At 46.9% G+C, this 10,574-nt stretch overlaps 1 pseudogene; it reads right to left on the reverse strand.

Moving 5' to 3' along the window:
* Positions 1-237: 237 nt before the first annotated feature.
* LOC105858055 (nucleoporin p54-like) lies at positions 238-3,307 on the reverse strand (annotated as a pseudogene).
* Positions 3,308-10,574: the final 7,267 nt, after the last annotated feature.

Raw genomic sequence — 10,574 nt, forward strand, 5'->3', positions numbered from 1 at the left:
CTTTTAGATATAAATCTTTCAAAGGTTTTCTTTGAAGAGCTGTGAGGTGACTATGGTATTTCAGATTTGATGACCAGTAATTTGTTAGTAACCTTCTCAAAAAACCAAGCCGGGAGAGGATTATTTACCTTTTTTGTTGTTGCTGTTCCCTCCATGTGGTCAGGTTCATTCTTAAGGAAGGCCTGACGCACAAAGACGATGCATTTCACAAAACTCCTAACACAGGCCTGTGAGCTGTCAACTAAAGACACCACCTCTGATGCGGATAGTTTCAATCAATCCATGTTCTACCAACTTTATACCTTCTAGATCATCTTCTATGATGCTAATCAAATGGCTAAGGCCTTCTTGTTGTTGTTTCAAGTGCTGCTTGATTTCTCATAACAGATCTGCATCTATATAATATCTTTCTTCTGATTTGACTGCCCCAAATGATTCTGCATCCTGATTTGGGACATCACTTCATTTAGTCTGCCCTTGAACTGAGTCGGTGCATTTATTTACACTGGATCGTATCTAGCTGAACTCGCAACTGCTCTTCATCAGCCTGGATGGCATAACCACTCTTCCTTTGAATTTCCTGTTTAATCAGGACCTATAAGGTTCTATGGGAAAGATCCAGGAGTTTCCTCTTGTATTCTGCAATTTTGGCCACGGTTGCAGTTTGATTCTTTTGTAGCTCACTAGTATCTTCAGATATGATATCTAATCTAGTTTGATGCTGCTTAGTCATCTGATCTTGAACCTTCAGTCTTCGGAGCAGCTCTTTGAAACCCACCATTTCAGAATCGGGGTTATCCAGCTTGGCTTGTTCCCAGATGATAGGATCAACACCAGCAGGAGGATTCTGTAAAAGCTGTTTGATTTGTGCTGGAGAAAGTTTTGTTCTAGTAATGGAAAGGGTTATGCCAAGTTGCTGCAGTTGGGTTTTCACATTGGCTTGCTCAAAATGGGCATATAATGGTGTAGCTGAGGCTGGGCATGGTGGCTTAATCCTGTAATCCTAGCACTCTGGGAGGTGCAGGCAGGCAGATTGCTCGAGGTCAGGAGTTTGAAACCAACCTGAGCAAGAGCGAGACCCCGTCTCTACTATAAATAGAAAGAAATTAATTGGCCAACTAATATATATAGAAAAAATTAGCCGGGCATGGTGGCGCATGCCTGTAGTCCCAGCTACTCAGGAGGCTGAGGCAGGAGGATCGCTTGAGCCCAGGAGTGTGAGGTTGCTGTGAGCTAAGCTGATGCCATGGCACTCACTCTAGCCTGGGCAACAAAGTGAGACTCTGTCTCAAATTAAAAAAAAAAAAAAAAAGTTGTAGCTGAAACTCTTCTCGAAGTACCATTTGGAGAACACTCAACAACATAAATGACAACTTCTGTCCTTAAATCGGCAAAAGGAATTTTCTTGTGTGAATTCCACTGGTGGAATGTTATTGTTAAACTATCCTTTGTCTGTTCCCCAAAAGGCCTGCAGTTGATTCCATTTTGCCCAAATAGTGTCTCTCTCATCTCCCAATAGCATTGGAGCAGAAAGAGCACTCGCAGTATTTATCAGTTGGTTGGACTGGGTAGGAGCTTGTGTAGGCTGACTGTAGAGACCACCTCATGTAGTTTGCTGTTGTTGCTTGTATTAAATACTCCAAATCCCAGGCCAGTTCCCAAACCAGTACCTAAAACAGTACTTGCTCCTGTTGTTGTGCCAAACCCAGTACCAAATCCAAAACCTTTGTTCTTAGTACCACCAAAGAGTCCAGTAGTGCCTGTGTTAGCTGGGGCAGAAAAGCTGAATGCTGAGCCTGCTGAGCCATAGATGTTGTTCCAAATTCTTCAATATATTCTTCAAACTGGTTTAAACTCAGCTGTTAGGCTGATATTCACATTGTTGCGGGAGCCTCGATGGCCACAGCGATGCCCCAGGTGCTCGAGGCAGCCTGAAAATTGAAGGCCATGTTAGAGAGCAAAGGGCCGACGCCCATTCCCCCTGTTACATATTGCCTACTGTCAAGTTCACCCTCCATATCCATGTGAGGAGGGGTAATGTAGGCATCTAGCTTCTTCCTGCTGAATTTGGGGCAGTTTTGTAGATGGAAGCTTTATACTTATGTGTGCCACTGCAAAGCTCTGGCGGTATATTTATAACAACAGATTAGCAGGTGAAAAAAGTCATAAGTAACAAGTAAAACAGTGAGGATGGACAAGGTGAAATGGACTGTCCCTTGCACACAGTGTGTGATACAGGGCTGGGCTAGGAAGAAATGGGACCTCTGAGCACACGGTATTTAGCTGTCCCCATCGGTGATCTGAGAGAGCAGCTTCTGTAAATTCAGAAATCATATATGGAAATACTTGCACTGAACTAGGTGAAGGATGACAAACCCAGCAGCAAGACAAATCTACAGAACACGCAACAGCCCAGGGGAATTTTCAGTAAGGAATTGTCCTTCCATCCTATAAACAGAACAAATAACCAAACAAAGATTAGTAAAAATGTCAACATTTTCCCCCTTTTCCTTAAACAGGTACTTACAGATTGCCTAAAAGCCCTCCACTGGGGCTCTTCTTTCATGGGAAACCCCTTTGCTTTCGTATCATGGACCAAGGTTTGCATGTGTGATCATTTCAAACACAGTGTGCTGCTTAGATACACTCATAGGGTCCCTTTCACTTCTCTGTCACCCAGGACAGGGAGCTGAAGGAGGAAAACTCATGCAGAGTGCGGTTAGCACCTGATCCACTCATTGGACATGTGTTTTTACTCTATTTCTTTTTTACTCACGGTTGTGTTACCATACTTACCTTGGGGTGGTATTAGGAAGGGTGTCTCATAAACTGTTCTTAGAGGCTTAACTTAAGCCTGTCTCTGAGGGCTATCCTCATCTGGAGGGGGACAAGTGGCAATACCCTAACCCACTGTCCTGCATCAATTCCAGGATGTATGCGATTTCTATTCTAGATATAAGGCTTTGCTTATTTGTAGGGTTGCATCTGATTCCAAAGAAGGTCTATTATCACTCTGTATGGAGGAGCCTATGAACATCTTGGTGACCTGCAGGATCATTGAGGCCACCCTGTCCAGTCCTGGAGACTTTTCTCTAGGTTTACCAGATACCCACTGGGGGTCCACTCAAAGAAGTTGATGGGAGACCGTAGGACATTGTGCAGCAAATCAAGGTGTAGACAGTAAGAAGCAAATTGTCCCCTGATGGGCACTGCCATGGAGCAGCCAAACACAGTGATACCTTGAGTTGTCAAGCTGTCTCTGCAACTTCCTGTCCTCGGCCCCCCTCACCAGCATGTCATATTCCATGTGCTTGGACTCTTTCCCTAGACTGCAGATGCCCATCATCCCACTGTCCTTCGAGACTTGGTCCTACTCCGTGCTGCTGAACATGCACAGGAATTCAGTGAAGGCCCAGTCCTGGGCCAGCAGCTCCTGGTGGTCGTGGGAGCCCATCTCACAGTGAGTTCCTCCAGATGGATTCTAGTAACTTTAGACTCTCCTGTTCAGGTAGGATAAGCCTCTACCCAGCCTGAAAAGGTTGTTTCTAATACAACTTTAGGTATCTGAGTGAAATGCGCATCATTGAAAAGATGCCCCCCCCCAATATGTTGGCTCTTCGTGGAGCAGGTTGCCTTTCTGTCCTTGGACGGCCCCAAGTACATAAATAGTTTATTGCAAGGAGGGTCCTCCCAAATAAGGACCCCAAATCCATTAAGGCATTACATCCACAATGTGTGCACTCACGTAGGTGCCTCATAAGAGGCCAAACAGAGGCTTTGGGTAGGAGTATGAATCTGGGGGAATTCTGTCTCCACTTAGCTGTGTCATCCCAGATGTCAGAGTCTCAGTCTTTAGTTTTAAAGGATCTAAATCTAGCCAGGATGTCAAGGCCCTGAGGAAGAGATCACTTCTTGCAGCCTCCTTAGCAGCTCTGCCATGGCCTGATTTTTTTTTTCCAGCATGCTGGCCACCTGCTTCATCTCAGCCATGGTCTTATCAGGATCATTATTTCAGTGGAGACCACTTTTCTTCCAAATGGCACTATGAGCATGCACCATCATAAAAATACATTCAGAGTCCCTATAAATGTTTAGTCCTTATAAATATTTACTTTTGCCCTCTGGATAACTAAACAGTTCTTGTTAAAATGAGCTCAGCTTTCTGGGTTGAGGTCCCAGGTGGTGATGCCAACTGCCATGACCACCACATATCCAGCGCTTCCTTCTCCATAAAGCTGCTCCCGTCAGTGAAAAGATCCCAGTAGTGCTCTGGCATCAGCTGCTCTGACAGATCCATCCCGCTGAGACACACAGCCCCCAGAACCTCTGAAGAGCAGGCTGCAAAGGCGCATTCTCTTGGGCTGGCAAAAGGGCGGCAGGGTTGAAGACAGACAATAGACACAGTCTTTCACAACACTTCACGGGTAGCTTTTACTACCAGTAAGCAAAGAGGCCGTCTTCTCAAATATTGTTCAGCGGCTTTGAGAAGTATGTAACTGGCTTGGGATGTCTCCCAGCGTCTATACCAAGACTCTAAGGCTCATTCTTTGTTTTTCATATTGTTTAGGAGTCAGGCAAACCCAAAGTCAGGGCAGTCATAAGCTGTCCCCTCGAGAGCTCCATACAAGGGCTGTACCATTAGTCCAAAATCTGGGATCCAGATGCATTCCTAGGAAGCCCAGGTAAGTAACCTGTGTGTAAAACTGTCCAATTGCAGGTACCACAAGTCCCACTAAGCTCCCATAAAAAGGGAAAGAGAGCCCTTTTAAACCATGAGGCCACTCCAGTCCTGGGATCCTGCCACTAAAATGTACCTGAGTGTCATTCACAGTCATTTGAGCAATATCACTAGTGGCATGTGGATTCTGCACATATCTGTACTCATTGTTATGGGGAATTTAAAATCTCTCTGTAAGGCCTGCGTGGTGGCTCACGCCTGTAATCCTAGCACTCTGGGAGGCCGAGGGGGGAGGATCACTCAAGGTCAGGAGTTCAAAGCCAGCCTGAGCAAGAGCCTGATCCTGTCTCTACTAAAAATAGAAAGAAATTAATTGGGCAACTAAAAATATATATACAAAAAAAAATTAGCCGGGCATGGTGGCGCACACCTGTAGTCCCAGCTACTCAGGAGGCCGAGGCAGTAGGATCGCTTGAACCCAAGAGTTTGAGGTTGCTGTGAGCTAGGTTGATGCCATGGCACTCTAGTCCCAGCAACAGAGTAAGATTCTGACTCAAAAAATTAATTAATTAAATCTCTCTGTTCATCCTGGGGTCCTGTCAGCCCATATGGCCTTACTCACTTTTGGTAGCTGTTTTCTTGCAAATGCTATAATGACATGCAGGCCCCCTGAGGCCCGAACTTCAAAGCACAATAATAATCTCCTGTAGATTTCACCAGGTCCTGGTGTTCCTCTAGCAGGAGCTTGGCAGCAGCCCCAGAGGTGAGCTTTTGCAGCTTCTGAAACAACTCTCATGCTCTTGCTGCTTGCACAGGCCCACCTCCTGTGCTCACAAGACAAGCTCCTCAGTGCCACTTACCTGTGGCTGCCTCACTGCCACCTGGCCCCTCCCCACTGCCACCTGTCTAGGTTACAGAGGGGGGGGGCTGGTGCCAGGGGGTCCTCAGGGCTTCTGCAGGTGAAGAGCCGCCCCACCTTCTCTACTGCTTCTGTCCTGGCACCCATCAAATCCCCGCGGTCGATTTCGCCCGAGGGTGCTGTGGGAAATATTTGGGTGGAAGCTACTAGTGAGGCAGGAGCCTCAGCCCCCTCCTTTGTCATCTGAGCCCTGAACCTGAAAAAAAAATTTTTTCTCTCCTAGGAGTTCTTTGCAATTTGGGCAATGTTCTTTCTAATGTCCTTTTCTATATATAAAAATCACACCGATTGTACATAAATTGTTCTGCTCAGGTATGGATGCCCTGTGGCCAAACTGAGCTTCCAGGTCGGAGAGACCATTCTGGGAACTGAACAGTTTGAGTCTCCTCCTCCCCCACCCACTAATGCTGCCACGGGCTGGTGCACAGGCTGGGAGCAGCAGCTCCAGCACAGTGACAGCAGCTGCCACATAGGCCTCGCCAGCCACACCGTGGGCACAGCACACGTGAACCCCTGCATTGTTGGGCAGGGGCGGACCAGGAGCGGGCCATGCCAGGGAGCTCAGCCACTCTGAGTGTGTCAGTTGCTGCCTGCCCTTCTCCCACAGGACAATGGGCAGTGGCACCCCCAGGACTATGCATTTGAGCTCAGCCTTGGAGATGCCACCTTCACAGGCCCTGGAAGCACAGGACGCACTGGGGACTCTCCGATTCCCTGAGCCCACCTTGATCAAGTCAGCTGCAGACAGCCCTGAGCAGCGCTGCCATGGGAGGGCTGGTGGCAGGGGCCCAGGCCACCATGAGAGCCCTGGAGGTGGGCCACATTAGCAACAGTGTGCGGGGACCAGCAGCTCTCCACTGGCCCCCTGGTCTTGGCTGGGGTCCTTGCCTTTGGCCCAGGAATCTGCACGGGGGTGGGAGGTGGTAAGGAAGGCACCACTTCCAGGCCCACCTGAGGACCTCCCGCAGGAGCCCCATAGCACCCCAACTGCTTCAGTCACTGGCAAGATCCTGTCTCAGGCCAGGCCAGGGGCAGCTGGTTGTCAGGTCCTCCAGCCCTGACAACCGCCCCACTGCCCCGCCCTCCTCCCCTCCTCCCTCCCTCACCTCCCACCCCCATTTCCCTGCTGTGCTTGCCAGTCCCCCTCCCTCCAGGGGAATCTGACTGTTTAACTAAAAAGGCCTTCATTATGATTGTGTTAGGTGATTAAATATGAAATATCTGACCTTGAATCAAACTTAAAGACATTTCATACCCAATAATCCGACAAAGACGGGATCTGTCCCATTTCCCTGATATTTGACAAAAAAATTCCAGTTATAACACAGTATAATTCAAGGTTTCACTTAACAGATGCTTCTGCTCACACTTCAGCACATACATTGGATTTCAATAAAAACCATTGTCTTTAGACATAGGTTTATACTTATAAGTTGACCATTTAGGCAGAATTTATCCCAAGGGACTTTTAGATGGAACTTTCTTATGTTGCAACCAAACTCACAGGTAACAAACACAAACACTGCAGGGAATTCCCAACACAAAATGGCACACCTATCAAACAAATGGAAATCCAAAGGGGAAAGATGCCACCCCAAATGGTACCACAGATGCCCTGTCACAGGGCTGGAAGGTTCAAGGATGCACTTTCACACTGTCAAATAATTAGTTAGTGACAGAGTCAAGACTAAACCAAGTTTTCTAACCCCAAAGATGCACTTCCTTCTAAAGCAAAATTCTCAGGTAGGAAAAGATCTGACAGAATCCTGTCCCACCAGCCTGCTGAAGCCTGAGTTCCCCCCAAGCATGCGGCCACCTGGTCACTGCACTAGAGGTATCTCCTAGTCAACAGCTCTTGCAGAGACTTCCTTCCCCATGACCTTGAGGTCACCTGTGATGAGGTGCCTGGTGATTCTACCCCGTGAGCATTACTGATGGCACAAAGGGTGAACCTACGACTGATGCTAAGCCAGTCAGATGATTTCTAGGTTCTGGAATCTGGATGCAGAGACTGAGTCAGCAGAGAAGCCCAGCTGCAAAGCCAGGTGTGCTCAGGGGCTGAACATGCCATGGACAGCAGCCCAGATGGGCCCTGGGAAGGCAGAGGATTGGGCAGAGAAGCGACCAGGCAGAGCAATGTATAGAGACACAAAAACACAGCCAGAGAGACAGGGAGAGAGAGAGAGAGAAGAGTGGTCCAATAGCTCCCAAGTTGCACAAGGCAGTTGTTTCCCTTCCAAACTGCATCCTCAAATGGCCCCAAGGTCCTTCCAAGAAACCTCCTGTCACCTAGGTTCCTTCATGGGGCTAGTGTTCCTTGCAATTGGATGATCTCCTCTTATCTTAGTTAACAATGTTTGGGTTGCAAAAATTGTAACCCACTCCAACTGGTGAAAGAGAAAGGAAGCAGTGTCATAAACACATAAAGCATGTCCTGGCCCAGTGCAGGGAGCCCCATGGGGCTCAGGAGGGCCCGTGTCTACACTAGCCTTTCCCAGCCTCCCATCTCTTCTCTCTCTGCCCTTGGCTTTGGGAGTGCTACAGAGACTGGCATTCACTACCCTCCATGCACAAGACCTCCCACAGAGGCTGGGTTTCTATGACGGCAGCTGCCAGAGTGGGATCAACAGACCAGAGAGTGGGATCAACACCTGTTCCCCAGACCGAAGTTCTGGGCAGATTTCCCAATGAGTCCTGTCTCCACTGCAATCCCAGTGGCTGAGGTTAGGGCTGCAGGATCATGAGATACGCACCAGGCTTCCCCACCCTGCCAGTCCTGAGAGAAGGCTGTAGTACAGGACAGGGAAGAAACTGCACGACTTGTCTTCCACACTACTCAAGGCAATTTCCAGCCACATTCATTAATTAACTCAAATTGGTTAAAACCATCAACAAAAGCTCTTCATAACAGCTTCCCTCTATTTTACAGTGATAGAAACTCAATCCTTAATACTTCACACGACCCAGACCATTCCTCTTTGGGCAGCTCTAACTACGAATTAGAAACGTTAGCCTCATGTGTAGCCATATCTACCTCTCTAATATGGAAGTATTATTTTATCTGTTAATCTTGGGGTATTCCAGAGCAAAGATATGTTTTCTACTATAGGACATCCTTTTAAAAATGTAAAATAAAGCTATCATGGGAGTTACACTAGCTGAAAATGCTGGGGTTTTCCAAATTTTTATTTTATTTACTTATCTATTTATTTACTTTTACTTATTTATTCTTATTTATTTTTTGAGACAAGGTCTCACTCTGTCACTCAGGCTAGAGTACAGTGGCACCATCATATCTCATTGCAAGCTCAACCTCTTTCCTCAGCCTCCTGAGGAGCTGGGACTACAGGTGTGGGGCACCACACCCCACAAATTTTTTCTATTTTTCCCAAAGACAGGGTCATGCTGTGTTGTTCACACTGGTCTCAAATTCCTAGCCTCATGTGATCCTCCGACTCAGCCTCCCAAAGTGCTAGGACTACAGGTGTGAGCTGCCATACTGGGACTATTGATTTTTTAATTAACAAAAATTGTACATATTTGTATACAATATATGATGTTCCCTTATACAATGACTGTCTTCTGATGTGATTCAAGTCCCCTCTACAATACACTGTTCTCCTTTTACAACTCAATAAATGTGGCACTCAGAACTAAGTGCAGGCCAGCCGTGGTGGCTCACCCCTGTAATCCTAGCACTCTGGGAGGGGGAAGTGGGCGGATCACTCAAGTTCAGAAGTTGGAAACCAGCCTGAGCAAGAGCAAGACCCCGTCGCTACTAAAAATACAAGGAAATTAATTGGCCAACTAAAAATAATAGAAAAAATTAGTCGGGCATGGTGGTACATGCCTGTAGTCCCAGCTACTCAGGAGGCTGAGGCAGAAGGATTGCTTGAGCCCAGGAGTTTGAGGTTTCTGTGAGCTAGGCTGATGCTAGGCACTCTAGCCTGGGCAATAGAGATTCTGTCTCAAAAAAAAAAAAGAAAAAGAAAAAAAAAAGAACCAAGTGCAATAATATTAGCTCCATTTGGGGCAGTAACACCCCACACATTAAACAAAAATTTGGTTTGATGCTCATTAAAATTCCTAAATATCTCTTTGTTCTTCTCCTCCTTAAGACTTGCTTTCTCCTTTTCTACCTGTGAAAGGAAGAAAAGAAGAAAGGCAGGAAGGAAGTAAGTGTGGGAACAATTCCAAAGGATGAAGTGAGAACAATGGAACATGTGCAAGGCAGTGCTCCCATGAAAGCCACAAGTATTATTCAGCAGCATAGTCGATTAATTATAGAAACAAAAACGTTATTATTTTACCTAAAGATGTTCCCACAAACAGATATCTCGTCTGTAACCCAGGGACACAATGGACTTATCTGAACTGTGACTGTGTTCTTCCAAGTGATATTGCCAAAATAGAATTCAGAGCCACTGAGATCCTTTTCATGTCCTGGAAGAAATTTTTTTTTTTTGAGACAGAGTCTTGCTTTGTTGCCTAGGCTAGAGTGAGTGCCGTGGCGTCAGCCTAGCTCACAGCAACCTCAAACTCCTGGGCTCAAGCGATCCTTCTGTCTCAGCCTCCCAAGTAGCTGGGACTACAGGCATGTGCCACCATGCCCGGCTAATTTTTTCTATATATATTAGTTGGCCAATTAGTTTCTTTCTATTTATAGTAGAGACGGGGTCTCGCTCTTGCTCAGGCTGGTTTCGAATTCCTGACCTCGAGCAATCCGCCCGCCTCGGCCTCCCAGAGAGCTAGGATTACAGGCGTGAGCCACCGCGCCCGGCCCTGGAAGAAAATTTTTAACATTATAATAAGACAAATTGCATTCAAGACTCTTTCCTTGGCTGGCGCGGTGGCTCAAGCCTGTAATCCTAGTGCTCTGGGAGGCCCAGGCGGGCAGATTGCTCGAGGTCAGGAGTTCGAAACCAGCCTGAGCAAGATTGAGAACCCCTCTCTACTATAAATAGAAAGAAATTAATT

This window comes from Microcebus murinus, chromosome 5 (genome assembly GCF_040939455.1).
Source record: "Microcebus murinus isolate Inina chromosome 5, M.murinus_Inina_mat1.0, whole genome shotgun sequence".
Lineage (NCBI taxonomy): Eukaryota > Metazoa > Chordata > Mammalia > Primates > Cheirogaleidae > Microcebus > Microcebus murinus.